The sequence below is a fragment of the Phascolarctos cinereus genome, unplaced genomic scaffold (assembly GCF_003287225.1).
Source record: "Phascolarctos cinereus isolate Bilbo 61053 unplaced genomic scaffold, phaCin_HiC Scaffold_3;HRSCAF=262, whole genome shotgun sequence".
Taxonomy (NCBI): domain Eukaryota; kingdom Metazoa; phylum Chordata; class Mammalia; order Diprotodontia; family Phascolarctidae; genus Phascolarctos; species Phascolarctos cinereus.
In genome coordinates this window covers 51,290,695-51,305,004 of record NW_027555736.1, presented here as the reverse complement: position 1 = coordinate 51,305,004, position 14,310 = coordinate 51,290,695, and the positions used below count along the sequence as shown (strand labels likewise).

Sequence of the window (14,310 nt, the reverse complement as noted above, 5' to 3'; positions counted from 1 at the left end):
TTCTACAGATGAGGAAACTTGGTAGGTAAAACTGCCTCATGAGACTAGTATCCAAAAAGAGGAGAATGATGTGTGTGTGTGTGTGTGTGTGTGTGTGTGTGTGTGTTGCATCTGATCAACATGGAAATGTGCTTTCCTTGTCTCTGTTTATAGAGAACAGAATAGATACAGAAATTCTGTATTCCTTCCTTCCTTCCTTCCTTCCTTCCTTCCTTCCTCCTTCCTCCCTCCCTCCTCCCTCCTCCCTCCCTCCCTTCCTTCCTTCCTTCCTTCCTTCCTTCCTTCCTTCCTTCCTTCCTTCCTTCCTTCCTTCCTTCCTTCTTTCCTTCCTTCCTTTGCATCAAGCAAGTGAATGCTTAATAATTGAAAAATAAAATAATCAAAAATATTTTTTAAAAAGAACAATGTGTCGTGGCATTCGTACGTGACTAGGTCTTGGCAGGATAAGGGGCTGGTGGTTAGACTCCCTACTTCCCATGGGATTAGAGTTACCCAAATAAAAACTAAACAACCACAACAGAATACATTGGTAAGAGGCAATTAACGTCTATGATGAAATTCTAGCCTAGTTTTTCAGGTCCCAGCTGTCCAGAACTCCTAACTGGGGCTCTGTTTCTAAATTGTCCACTAGACATGTGGGTAACTTCTCCTTGCTGAGAACTCGGATCTCCACTGAGTCTGTCCCCACTCTGGCCCCTGCCCTGGAGGAGCTTACAGTCTAAGAAGGGGTGGGGGTGGAGACAATAAGTATTCATTTAGGGACTACTACTACAGGATTAAGTGCTGAAAATACAAGCAAAAAGCAAAAATTCCCCTGCCCACAATATCTAATGGAAGAGGGCTGTAAGTAACTAGGTATATACAAATTATGTACAGACTGGATGGAGGGCAGGAAAAGGCTTCCTAGCTCAACAGAAGTTTCCAGCTGTAAATAGGGAATGAGAGAAGGAGGAATCGAATCTCTGACCCTTTGCGTAGGACATAAAATAGAGATAGTTCTGGGGGAAGATCTTGAGTGCCTGTCTCTAATGATGGATCAAGGGCTAAGTCTGTCTCCAAGCTGGTACCATTCAGCCTGGATGTTGGATCACTGGTTAAGAGTCACTTTGTAAATCTATTGTTTCAAAAATCCCAATGCAATTTTATAAGGGAAACAGTGTTATACCGGTTTCCAGGCAACCTATGAATGCATGTTTCACCCACAGTGTCTCTCAGGCTTTCTGCCTAAGCTTCCTGCGTAACAATGTTTCTATCTAGGAAGGCCAGAAATGCAACTCTCCTTACCCACCTTCCAATTTTCCTGGCAGTGTAAATCATTTCACTCACTGATGGGCCCCATCTTTTCACCCAAGAATAATTCAATTCACAAACATGGGAGGACCCTATGCTACTACCTGACAGGGCTGTCGTTCTTAGAGAACGCACTTTGTCAACACAGAAATGCAGATGATTTTATTTAGGGGTATCTGGACCTATGATTACAACAATGAAGGGAACTCCCAGTATGTAAACTCTCTCCTTAACACATCTGTGGTTTATAGATTTAGAGAATTATTCAGAGGCCTGAGAGGTTCAAGTGACTTTCCCAAAGTCACAGAGCTAGTATATGTCAGAGATAGAAGATGAACCTAGGTCTTCCGGACTCTGAAGTTGGCATTCTGCAGTGGAAACAGTGCTGGATTTGGAGTCAGAAAACTCTTTTATCTATCAGACTCTGACTCTGCCTCTCATTCTGACATGATCTTAGGCTCTCAGCTTGAATTTCCTCATCCTCCTTGTTTTAAAAACAAGGGAGTGGAACGCAACAATGCTAAGGCCCTTTCTAGCTCTATAGCCATGACTGTGACATCCCCTAACAAGTAGGAAAGCCCCGTTCCCCTAATCTAAGCTCTCATCTGCTGGGCTCAAAAGGGAATGGGGTGGGGGGGAGACAGGGACAAGGTGAAGGCATGGGTCATATGAAGACCAGTCTTTATAAACCCCTGGGAACACTTCTATATCCAGATAAAGTCTATGGTATGGATTTTCCTTAAGAGCCCCAGAGACCAACTTTCTTGCTTTATTTTCCACCTATTACAAAAGGTTTTCGCTACTTCTAGTGCAGAACAAGACATAGCCTTCCTGTCTCTGGTTTCTGCAGACAGCACACACACACACACACACACACACACAGAGCCCTTTTGAGGTTTTCTTAGTGTTTCTACTGCTGTAACAACAGGAAACAGAAGGTAAAAAGTAAAAGGGCTCCTTCCCATGGCTTTTCTTTTTTTCCCCCCTGACATTCTAGGGGAAAGACAAATGACACCAAAGGTAATGATATCTAACTCAGAGTGCACAAAAGACTCAAGTAAGACACATTGACATGTCAGAAGAAAACTCAGCACCCGCAAGCAGGTCTTCTTTCTTAGAAAAGGACAGTGCCTCTGGCAAGTAGAGGAAATAAGATGAGGACTGGGAAACTAGCATTTTAGGAATCATCATAGGACCTTCTTCTGCTCTCCTGATCTCTATTCACAGTAGAGGGTAGCTGCTACCCTCAGAGTTCTAGGGCTACTCATTTCTAAAACTATAGCTTATGAGCCCCCACTAGTATGTTTCCCACTAACAGTCAGCAGATACAATTAGCTCTTACCAAAGGTATTTATTAAGATGGCATAGTAATATTAATAGCTACAAAACATTTACCCCCATAAATACTCTCCCACAAACATATAGAGAAAAGATAATAATAATAAGGAAGACACTTAGGGAACACATATGGCCAACACAAGTAACAACTCTGGTACTGCAGGGCTTCCCGGTCCTTTCTCTCCAAGTAGAATCTCTACAAAGCTCCTCCATTGGTGAAGGATCTCTTCTAGATGGGTTACTAAGCTCTCAGCATCTTCACTCTCCATAGCTTGAATCACAGTTGCCAGAGTAAGCTCTTTCTAGAATCCATAGCTAACTCTCATTTCTTCTGGCTGGGATCATGCTCCTTGAAGTTGCTTCTGGCCCTGAATGACTACCCTTCTGTACCTGTGTCTTCCTATTCCTTGCTGGTTACAATGTCTCTTACGGGTCATAGCTCTGCCTTGAATTGACATAGGCAATGTAGGAAGGAGGAAAAGAGATTTTGTGGGGAGAAGGAAAGAGAGAGAAATCTCTCCCACCCCCACCCTCACCCCCGGCTCCCTCCTCAAAGAGCCATTCCCTCTCAGGGGCCAGGTTCATCCTCCATTTCTTATTCTCAGTTTGAACTACTTAAACTGACAATTAACTTTTTTTCTTTCTTAATTACTTATAAACAAAAACTTTTTAGCATTCTTTTTTAAAATATTGAGTTCCAAATTCTTTCCCTCCTTCCCACCTCCTTCAGAAGGCAAGCAATTTGATATAGATTATACATGTGCAGTCATGCAAACCATTTCCATATTAACCATGTTTCAAAAGAAAACACAGACAAAAAAAAAACCAACCCAAGAATAATCAAGAAAGTAAAAAAGTATGCTTCAATCTGCATTCATAGTCATCAGTTCTTTCTCTAGAGGTGGACAGCTTTTGCCATCACAAGTCCCTCAGAACCGACAACTGACTCTTAAGGACTCCCTGGGGGCATGTACATCTTCCACCAGTTACATCTTAGTTCAGTCAAGAGATTCATGCTTCCTAAAGTGTTAACACTTATTACTTATTTTTATTTATTTATTATAATGATGATTTTATTGACCCTGTCTTAAAACATGATCATAGATCATAGATCCAGAATTATAAGGGCTTTCAGAGGTCTAGGTATCTAGTTCAACACATCCATTTTATAGTTAAAGGAAACAGGCCCAAAGAGGGGAAATACCCAAGGTAATATAGATAGTAAGTACAGAGGCAGGATTTGAACCCAAAAGATTGAGGGGAAGAAGCAGACCCAAGACTTCAAACTTGCCTCAACTTTACCATCACCAGACTCACCCTTGACAAGTGTGGAATCACTGGAAAAGTGGGGGAGGGGGAGCATTTAAGTAAGGAGTGAGTCCAAGTTAAAAAGCTTCCTTTTTGTTTTTGTATTCCCAGCACCTAGCATGGGGCCTAGGTGCTTGATCAATACTGGTTAATTGACTGCAGATAATAGCTATCTGCTGTAGCATTTCCTTGGGATCTGATAGTAGCCAGAGGCAGCTGACCAAGTTACAGTCAGCTTCCTATCATGATTCCTATGACTGATTTTCTGACAGAAACAAAGCTATAAATGGGGAGGATTTTCGGGACAGCCCACAGGATCTCATTTTATTAAATCATTGAATCCTAGAATTGGAAGTTGGGAGAGACCTCGGAGGTCACCTCATCTAGCCCAACGCCCACCCAAAGCAAGAATCCTGTTTATAACATACCCAAAGGAGGTCAGCCAGGCTGTACTTGAACACATTCAGTGATAGGGAGCTTGTTACCCCCCTTAGACAAGGCAGTTCCATTTTTGGATAACTTTAATTGCTAGGAAATATAACCTTGTGCTGAATCAAAATTTGCCCCATTGGTTGGTCCTTGTTCTGCTCTTCTGGGCTAAGCAGAATAAATCTGATCCTTCATCCATAGTGTAAACCTTTCTAATTTAATTCAATTCAATCAGACTATTTTAAATATAACTTAAATTCTAAAAAAATTAACAAGCATTTGTTTTATTATCCTTCCAACCTCCCTGTACCTCAACTGAATATAAAGAAAGAAAAAGAAAACTCATATAACAAATGGTCATGGTTAAGCAAAGTAAACTCCTGAATTGGCTGTGCCCCCAAATGTAGGTCTCATTCTGCATTTTGATGGGCAAACATTTATTAAGCACCTACTGTGTGCAGAACCCTTTGCTAGGTGCTGGGAAAGAACCGATGTTTAGATAAGTATTCATGGCCTAGTAATATTTGAGGTCTAGAAATATTTGTATATACCTATTTATATCCCAGCGGGCTTCCAGCAAGAAGTTGGGTGAGTGATTGTGAAGTCCAGTTCTCCTCTACCACCACAGAAAAACAGCATATGTGCCAAATAAAATCTCTTAAAAGAACAGCAGCAAAGAAAAGAGGGAAAAGGAAAGGAACCTTCATAGGAAAAACCACTCAGGAAACGAGCAGAAAAATTGAAGAAATGCATGAGCAAAAAAAGAATAACATAAAAATGGCTTGGGATTTTTTTAAGGGGACAGAGATATCCTGTGTGCCCCCTCCCTCCAGGCTTCTCCCTTCCAAGCTGAATTTCCCCATTTCCTTCATATGGCATTGTTTCAAGTCTTCCTCACTAGCCTGGTGAGGTATTCTCTTCCTGATTCTCTCCAGCTTGTCTATGTCACTTCTAAAAAAGTGGCCCAGAAATGGATATAATCTTCCAAATGTGCCAAGTAGTGGGACCATCACTGTTACATCACATGGATGACTGATTAAGCTTGCAGGCCTCTCAAGGCCCCAGGTCCTTTTCCTGTAAAGCCATGACTGCCCCACCCTATAACTGTACAGTAGTTTTTTGTTTTTGTTTTTGTTTTTGTTTTTAAACCCAAATGCAGGACTTTACATCTAATCCGATTCAATTTCATTATGTTTGCTTCAGTTCACCTTTCTATATACTGAAAGAATTTAATGCTCAATGCAAGGTGGTGGGGGAAGGGAATAAGCTTTATTAAGCACCTACTATGTGCCAGGTGCTAAGCTCAGCACTTTGCAAATATCATCTCATTTGATCCTCACAAAACCCTGCCAGATAGGTGCTATTATTATCCCGTTTCTAGTAAGGAAAGTAAGGCAGACAGAGGTCTAGTGACTTGCCCAGTGTCTCATGTCATCTGGGTCTGGATTTGAACTCAGGTCTTCCTGACTCCAGGCCCATCCCTCTATCCACTGGGCCACAATACAGGATGGGAGCCATATTTAATCCAGCCCATGAAACAGCCTGTAACTCAGGCTTGTAACTCAGGCATTCTCAGTTCCACTAACATGAGGATGACCTGGAGGGGACTTGGAAGCCCATCCAGATTGCTAACCTGGAAGCTTCTGCATCTTCTGCCACTCAGATAGGGGTAGACTCCTTTGATTGGCTGCCTCATTCTTTTAAACCGGTGAGATTGACCAGGTCACTCTTTCCACCATTCTTGCTGGCTTCTTCTTCCTGCTGCATCCAAAGGAGGAAGATCTCACTTCACCCAGAGTTTGGGAGCCATAGACTGAACCAATGAGAGGGGAAGGAGTTCCTTCCACTGCTGCCTCTTTCAGCCGGCTCTGAGAAATGGGCCTGGAGATATTTGTTTCTGTCTTTCTCAGTTTTGGATGCCAGCAGTGATCCCCACCAGAATGGGAGTTGGTACCAAGGCATTGACCTTGGAACCAGGATTCTCAAAGGGAAAGACAGCTAGTCAGTCCATTAAGGAAGCCCTGAGAAGCCAGGGTGCCTAGGACTAGAGCCAGAGGGGGATTTCACTCTTGGAGCTAGGACTGTGCTCTAGGAAGTGCACAAAGCTATGAACCTAATTCCCTTCCCCTTCCCAGTGCAAGGGGAGAGAGATTACATCTCTCACTAGTTGGGGGAGTAAATTTAAATATTTGTGATTATACCTTTGGAGATAAAGATTTCTGTGTCAAAGCTAATCTGACTGTTAGTGGCTAAATGGAACTGGGGTGCAGGGGACCATCCCCCTACAGTTAAGGGAACAATATCAGTGGAGATTGGAGCCATTTGCAGAGGGCCTAGACAGCTCAAAAAATCCGTTTAAGGATACTGAAGAACCTTAAGGGAGGGGTGAAATCTCACTGTACCTGGTCTTCAGGCAGTGGGGTCAGGGCGGTCTGTGTTACAGACCCATCAGAGAGTTGCCTGAGGCTCATGTCCAAAGCAGCATTTGAATCCAAGTCTTCCTGGCTCCAAGTGCCATGCTCTGACCCACTAAGGCACTCAAATGTATCGATGACCTTATCCATGGAGGTTCCCTCCAATAGAGCCAATCTCTACTGATCCATACCAGCCCATCCTATATGACTCCTGTCTGTGTCCTCCCATCAGTTCACTGCTGGGGGGTCCATCCAATGTGCAAGGGGACCTCCTTGCTTTCTCCACATATCTTAAGGCTATCAACACATCATTTAAGCTGTCCAGCACTTACCCCCCTGCTCTCCTCACTAGGTCAACCCACCTTCCTTTCTGGTCCTGCATTCCCCTAATGATAACTTTCACTCCAGTTCTTCAAAGGTTCCTATTTTTCAGATGTTGCAGCCGATTTCCACCAGCTGCAGGCCTATTCATCCATTTCCTCTGCATGAAAAGTCATCTTAAACTCTTTGGAGGCTGCCAGTTTCATAATGTAGCCGTGGAACACCGGGATTAAAAGGATGAACCTTTGTTCCTGGGAAAAGTTTGGGGTCATAAAAGCAGCTTTGCAGTTTCCCCAAGATAACTACTGCCTTTCTGACATGTAACTTGGCTTAATGGAGAAAGCCCTGGACTTGGGAATTGGGGAGATTTAGGTTCAAATCTCCCCTCCGACACGTACTGGCTGTGGTCTGACCATGACCAAGTTGTTTAAACTCTCTGTGTCTTAGACAACAACAAGGCACAGATAGGCATTCCACGCTGGGAATTTCTCATCATTGGTGAAATCATCTGGTATGTAACCATGTAATGTATTTGGACTAATAGTCATAATATCAACCCGAGTTCTGGAACCTGGGGGGAAGATGAGGAGGAGAAGTTAGCATAACTGTGGCTTACTTCAGGCTCCCCTCTACCACCTCCTTTTTCCTTCCAAGATACTCAGTTGCTTCCTACTGCCCCAAGCCTTCCAGAGAAATAACCACACACAGAGAGGACCCCATCCTGGCCTGTCCTACCTCCCCTCTCAAAATGCTCCCTGCTCTCTCCTGTCTCTCTTGATGCAGCTACATCAGCTGTGTATTAATGTGATGGAACTGATTTCATCAATTGGATTGAACTATTTCATACTAATGTGTGAATGACCAGTAGCCCCAGTGACAATAACTTTCTTAAGTGGACTTATATTTTTTAAGGGTATGCTAGTTAAGCCATATAAATCTCTAATTTCAGTTACAAAATGAACTGCAAGGGGAAATTGAGGGGTGGGAAGGTGAGAGGGGAAAAGGTAGACAGACCATCTTTGCCTGTCTAGAGGCTAGATCAGGGGTAGGGAACCTACGGCCTTGAGGCAGCCCTTGAGTTTGGATTCAGTCAAAGGGCCTCACTTGAGGACCTAGAGGGCCACATGTGGCCTCGAGGCCCCAGGTTCCCCATCCCTGGTGGATCCCTGACAGCAATGGCATCCCTGCTGATAGATTAGGTAGGAACCCCTAATACGTCCTCATCGGCAGGAGAGGAAGGTTCAGACGAGATAATAAGAAATATAAGCCCCTTTTCAAATCTTGAAGAGTGCCATACTTTTTCAGTCAGGACCTATAATTTGATCACACTGGGGGATAAAAGCCCAGGGTGAAAACTCCTGCTTCTACTAGAAACAGACAACACCCCCACCCCCACCCCCGACTTCTAGTCTGAGGGAGTTGCCTGAGGGTGCTGAGATCCATGACTGGTGTTGGGTCACGCAGCTAACATGCGTTTAGCGAGGAGCGTTGAACCCGGCTCTTCCTGGCTCCGAGGCTGGCCCTTTCTATGTAATGCTATGACATCTCTCCATAAATGCGGCTATTACTCTTCTATCTGCAGGCTTCCCATGCTCACCTGCCACTAACTCCACTCTCAGCATCTCTGTCAGGCTGGTGCAATGGTCCTGGTCCTGCTCCTTACACTAGAACCCAGATAACAAGATGAATCATTAAAGAATATTTTCATTTTTTAAAGACAATAATTGCTAACTCCATCCAATGAATTTCTATTTGGCTACACTCAACGCCTAGGAAGGCCCTGGTCTTGGCTGCACCATTAAGTTGATGAATAAATTTCTTAGGACCATGGACCTGGAGTTGGAAGAGGTCTTGAGCAGTCATCCACTCCAGCCTTGATTAATGGATGAGGAAATTGAGGTCTGAGAGATTAAGTGACTTGCCCTAGGTGATATCGCAGAAAGTGTCAGAGTCAGATTACCAATCCTTGGCCTCTGATTCTAAATCCAGAGCTCTTTCCACTACACCATGCTGCGCTTAACCACTCTATGCCTCAGTTTCTCCATCTGTAAAATGAGAATAAGTAACATCTCTTCCCTTGCAAACTTCACAGGGCTGTTACGAGGATCAGGTGGAAAAATCAGTGTGAAAATACCAATGATGAAGGGCTGGGGCCTAAATCCTAGATCTGAAATTTACTCGCTCTGTGATTCTTGGCAAGTCTGTGAGTCTTGGTTCTCTCATCTGTAAAATGGGGATAATAATATTGCACAGTCAGCCTCACCTATAACTCTTAGATTCTCAAGCTTCCTACTATGTTCAGCTAAGGTGGCAGTTACTCAGTAAGTCAACTAGCATTTATTACCCACCTACAATGTGCCAGGTGGGCAGCCAGGTGGTGAAGTGGATAGAAAACTGGACCTGGAGTCAGGAAGATCTGAGTTAAAATCCGGCCTCACACACTTACTAGCTGTGTGACACTAGGCAAATCTTGTTCAGTTGTTCAGTGGCATCCCACTGTCCCTGACCCCATTTAGGGTTTTCTTGACAGAGATACTAGGGTTTGCCATTTCCTTCTCCAGCTCATTTTACAGATGAGGAAACTGAGGCAAGCTGAGGCTGTGTGCTGAGGTTCACATAGCTGGTAAGTGTGAGATGGGATTTGAACTCGGGTCTCACTGAGTCCAGGCCTGGTGTTCTATCTACTTTGCTACCTAGCTGCCTCTAGGCAGGTCACTTAATTTCTATTTGCCTCAGTTCCTCATCTTTAAAATGGAGATACACTGGAGAAGGAAATGGCAAACTAGTCCAGTATCTTTGCCATGGACTTGGTCCGTGTGGTCATATGTAGAGTTGGACACAGCTGAACAACTGAAGAACAACAACTTGGTGCCAGTTCTCTTCATTCCCCCAGCCTAGCACAGTGCCTTGCACCTGGTGGGTCTTGATAGATGCTTGCCATATTGAATAGCATTACCATAAGGAACCCAACTATAACCAACCATACATGTGAAAGCTCTATGGAAAGGTAGATGGTGGGGGCAGCTAGGTGGTGCAGTGGATAGAGCACCGGCCTTGAAATCAGGAGGACCTGAGTTCAAATCTGGCCTCAGACCAAACACTTGACACTTACTAGCTGTGTGACCCTGGGCAAGTCACTTAACCCCAATTGCCTAAAAACAAACAAACAAACAAAAAAAGAAAGGTAGATGGTGATGAATGAAATGATGATGATGGTGGGGTGGGGGTGGAGGTGATGATGAAGAAGAAGAAGAAATGAGTGAGTGTTCAGTTGGGTCAAAATCGCCTCCTAGACTGAAGCAAGACATCTGGAATATCCAGGCAGCTCAGGCCATCACCTGTAGTCCCTCATCCTTCCCAGACTTGTAATGAGAGAGGGAGCAAGGAAAGGAAGCTGCAGAGGAGGAAGAGCATATTTCAAGGTCTAAGGTCCTCTTTGATCTCTCAGAGTAGGACTTTGTCTCAGAGGACAGTTAGACCTTTACTATGTCAACCTTCCCAGCAAGGGCTGGGAAAAGGGAGCAGCACCAATGGTTTGACCCCTTGGGATTGTGCCCAGTAGTGCTGGGGGCATTCCCCAAGTCCGCTTGCTACATGCTGCCCAAATCCATTTCCCCCCTCCTGCCCAACGTTAGCCCAGCCTGAGCTCTCACATGTCTCTCTGACTCCTTTGTTGAAATATCTTTTCATGATGAGCCGCACGTCCCGCAGAATGCAGCTGAGCTCCCAGGCATCCAGAGTGGCTGCGTGTTTGTTTGCAGGTCTTGGTGTTCCTGTGAGCTGTGAATCACCCAGCCTCCACCTTCTGTCAAACAGCGAATACAGCTGATGATCCAGGAGACTGGGAAGCCCCGGGTGGCCTGAGGTCAGATCTAGGAGTGTCGAGGCTCCCTGGCTGGCTGTTTCTACCATGAGCCCCCCTTCCAAAGAGTGGAGAGACGCTGGTCTGACTTCAGCCATTAGTGTACCTCTGAGTATCAGAAGTAGTAATAATTATCCCATACTTCCAAATAACAATAATGATATCAATAACAACAACAACAACAGATAATTCTTGAAGGTTTGCAAAGTGTTTTGTTTCTTACCCTTATTTGATCCTCACAACAACCAGGTAGGGCAGCAACTATTGTTATCCCCATTTTACATATGGGGAAACTGAGGCAGAGGGTAAGTGACTTGCTCAAGGTCACACAGCTAACTGTCACACAGTCACATACTAATGTGACTGAGGTAGGATTTGAACTTAGCAATTCATGATCCCAAGTCTAGCCCTCTACTATATCACTTAGGCCTACTATGTGTAAATGGTACATAGTAGGCACTTCATAAATGTTTGTTAAATAGACAGATGAATGAAGGAATGTCTCTATATAGTGGAGGGGCAGCTAAGTGGCCCTAGAGTCTGGAAGACTCATCTTCCTGAGTTCAAATCTGGCCTCAGACACCTACTAGCTGTATGACCCTGGGCAAGTCACTTAATCCTGTTTGCCTCAATTTCCTCATATGTAAAATGAGCTGGGGAAGAAAATGGCAAATCACGGCTGTATCCCTACCAAGAAAACCCCAAATGGGGTCATGGAGAGTCAGATACAACCGAACAACTGAATGACAACAGATTATATGGTGGAATACCACCCCATGGTCCTAGAAGAGACATCATGTAAAGTCACCTCTACCAATCTCCTCATTTTATTTTATTTTATTTTTAATTCTTTTTTTTTTTGGTTAGGCAATGGGGTTAAGTGACCTGCCCAGGGTCACACATCTAGTAAGTGTTATGTGTCTGAAGGTGGATTTGAACTCAGGTCCTCCTGACTCCAGGGCCAGTGCTGTACCCACTGCACCATGTAGCCCCCTCCTCATTTTATAGATAAGAAAACAGCTCTAAGACAACAAAAACAGAGAATGACTGTTTGTTTAATTGACTCTGTTGAATTAATGCGAACTCAATCCTCTGACTCAACATCTGGTGTTCTTCCCATCTCCTTAGTGTGCCTTGTTACTATACAGGAGAGGCAGTCTGGTATAATGGGCAGGGTCCTGCCTTGAGGATCAGGCAAGTCTTGGGTTTGAATCTTGCTTCTGCAAAAGTCACTTAACCCCTTTCAGTTCCCTCTTCTACACAACAGAGACAATGATATCAAGTGAACATCAGAAGTAAAGCAGGTCCGTAGGCCGTCAGTCACTTGTAAGCACCTCCCATCCCCGTTTCAAGAGGTACACTCATCCCCTAAATCTGCCTCACCTAGTCTCACCTTCTTCCCAAGCAAGAGCTTCTCTCTACAACTGCAGCTTTCCCTAGTGTTGTCTGACTCACCCTCAACCATGCTCGATAAGGTCAGAAAGGCGTGGGATGTCTTATCCCCATTGTCCAGAAGGGGAGACTGAGACCCAGAGACAGGACTCAACTTACTCTCAGAGTCAGGAGCCAAAATAGGAAAGAAATCCAAGGTCTCCTGATCTTTAGTGGTGGTTAATTGAAGCCTCCTTATTCATATTTAAGAAACCAAAAAACCAAAAACCCAGATTTATCACCTAAATTTGGTTTTTTGGTTTTTAAATGTGAATAGGGAGGCTTCAATTATATAATCAATTTAAAATAATTCTTAAAGAAGGGGGAGAAGATGGTAAATAGCTACCTATTTCACGGAGAAGGAGGCAGAGATGAGCGCTAGGGTAGCAGCAGAGGATAAAAGAATATCAGAAGCCTGGGATAAGATCAGATATTTAGAGAGTTGAAAGGGATCTGTTCCATCTCCCCTCATGTACACATTTTACAGATGAGGAAACTGAGGTCCAGAGACAGGAAGTAACACTACCTAGATAATAAGAAAGCCAAGATTTGAACCCATGTCCTTTGACTCCAAAGTCATCCTCCTTTTCACCACAATCCACACGTCTCTTTATCACAGGCCCCAGAATAGGGGGGTGGGATTTAGATGAAGATTTAGAGCTGGAGGGATCCCGGACTGAACTCCCTCATTTTACAGAGTAGACAGAGATGCCAAGAGGGAAACGGGCCTCGAGCTGGCATTTATGTAACGCCTCAAGGTCTGCAAAGCGTTGTAAGATGTGTTTTCTTTTTTGATTCTCATGACTCTGTGATTACCTCAGTTTCCTCATCTGTGTTTTTCTTCAGCCATTTCAGTCATGTCCAATGCTTCATGACCCCATTTGGGGTTTTCCTGGCAGAGATTTGCCATTTCCTTCTCCAGCTCATTTTACAGATAAGGAAACTGAGGCAGGCAGAGTTAAGTGGCTTGCCTAGGGCCATCCAGTTAGTAAGTGTCTTAGGCTAGATTTGAACTCAGGAAGTTGAGTGTTCCTGACTCCAGGCCTAGCACAGTACCACCTGGCTGCCTTTCCTCATCCATAAAGGGCAAGAAAAGTACTTAACTTTTATTATCCTTTACAGATGAGGAAACTGAGGCTGAGAACGGTTAAGTGAGTTGACCAAGGTCACATGATTCTTAAGTATCTGAGGCAGGATTTGAACTTAGGTATTCCAGACTAAGTACCGTACCCTACATCTCTTAGGTGGCTAAGATAGAGAAGTTGATCCCAGCTGTGACTCTTGAGTCCTGGACCTTTCTTCATTGATTGTGGGATGCTCCAAGTTTGGGAGTTCAGAGCTCTGGCTTTACTACTCCCCATGACTGTGGCCGCCAACTGATGGAAAGATAAACAGTGTGGACGGTTTGAAGCTGCTTTCCCAAACTCATCCCCCCCAGTGGGGCACTCACGTGGGTCTGGACAGGTGCAGCTGAATCTTGGCGTCCAAGCTTGGGTAGGAAGGATATGGGCCATCCTGTACCAGGGGGTGATGGGACACCATCTAGCATGACCTTGGAGTGGCATGGAAACTCCACCAGATACGCCTGTCAGGTCAGCCCACCAGTGTGGGGTGCCTGGCAAGTGCCAGTATCCATGGAAATAGAAAAAACTCCAGCCAGCTAGCTTCCCCCTGGCCCACCCCCCTCAGTTTGTGAGATGGAGCCTACCCACCCCCTCCGTTCTCGTCAAGGAGCCTGAGGCGAGAAGCGGGGGGGGGGGGGGGGGGGGGAGTCAGGAAGCAGAGGGTGGAGAGAGGGCTTCCTGTGGGCGGGGATTGCTGCACGGGTCAGACACCGGCCTGCGGCCTGCCTGGCTATGAGCTTCTCTGCACGTTGCCCTAACACGGGGGAGTGCATTTCGTGGCTCACACACTGTT

The 14,310-nt window shown here is 44.8% G+C and overlaps 1 long non-coding RNA gene across 1 annotated transcript in view; it reads right to left on the bottom strand.

Moving 5' to 3' along the window:
• Positions 1-14,084, bottom strand: part of LOC110221491 (uncharacterized) — a 28,712-nt gene extending 14,628 nt beyond the window's left edge. The window contains exon 1 of the long non-coding RNA XR_013485184.1: positions 13,844-14,084. This is a non-coding gene — a long non-coding RNA (uncharacterized LOC110221491). The remainder of the gene's footprint in view (positions 1-13,843) is intronic.
• Positions 14,085-14,310: the final 226 nt, after the last annotated feature.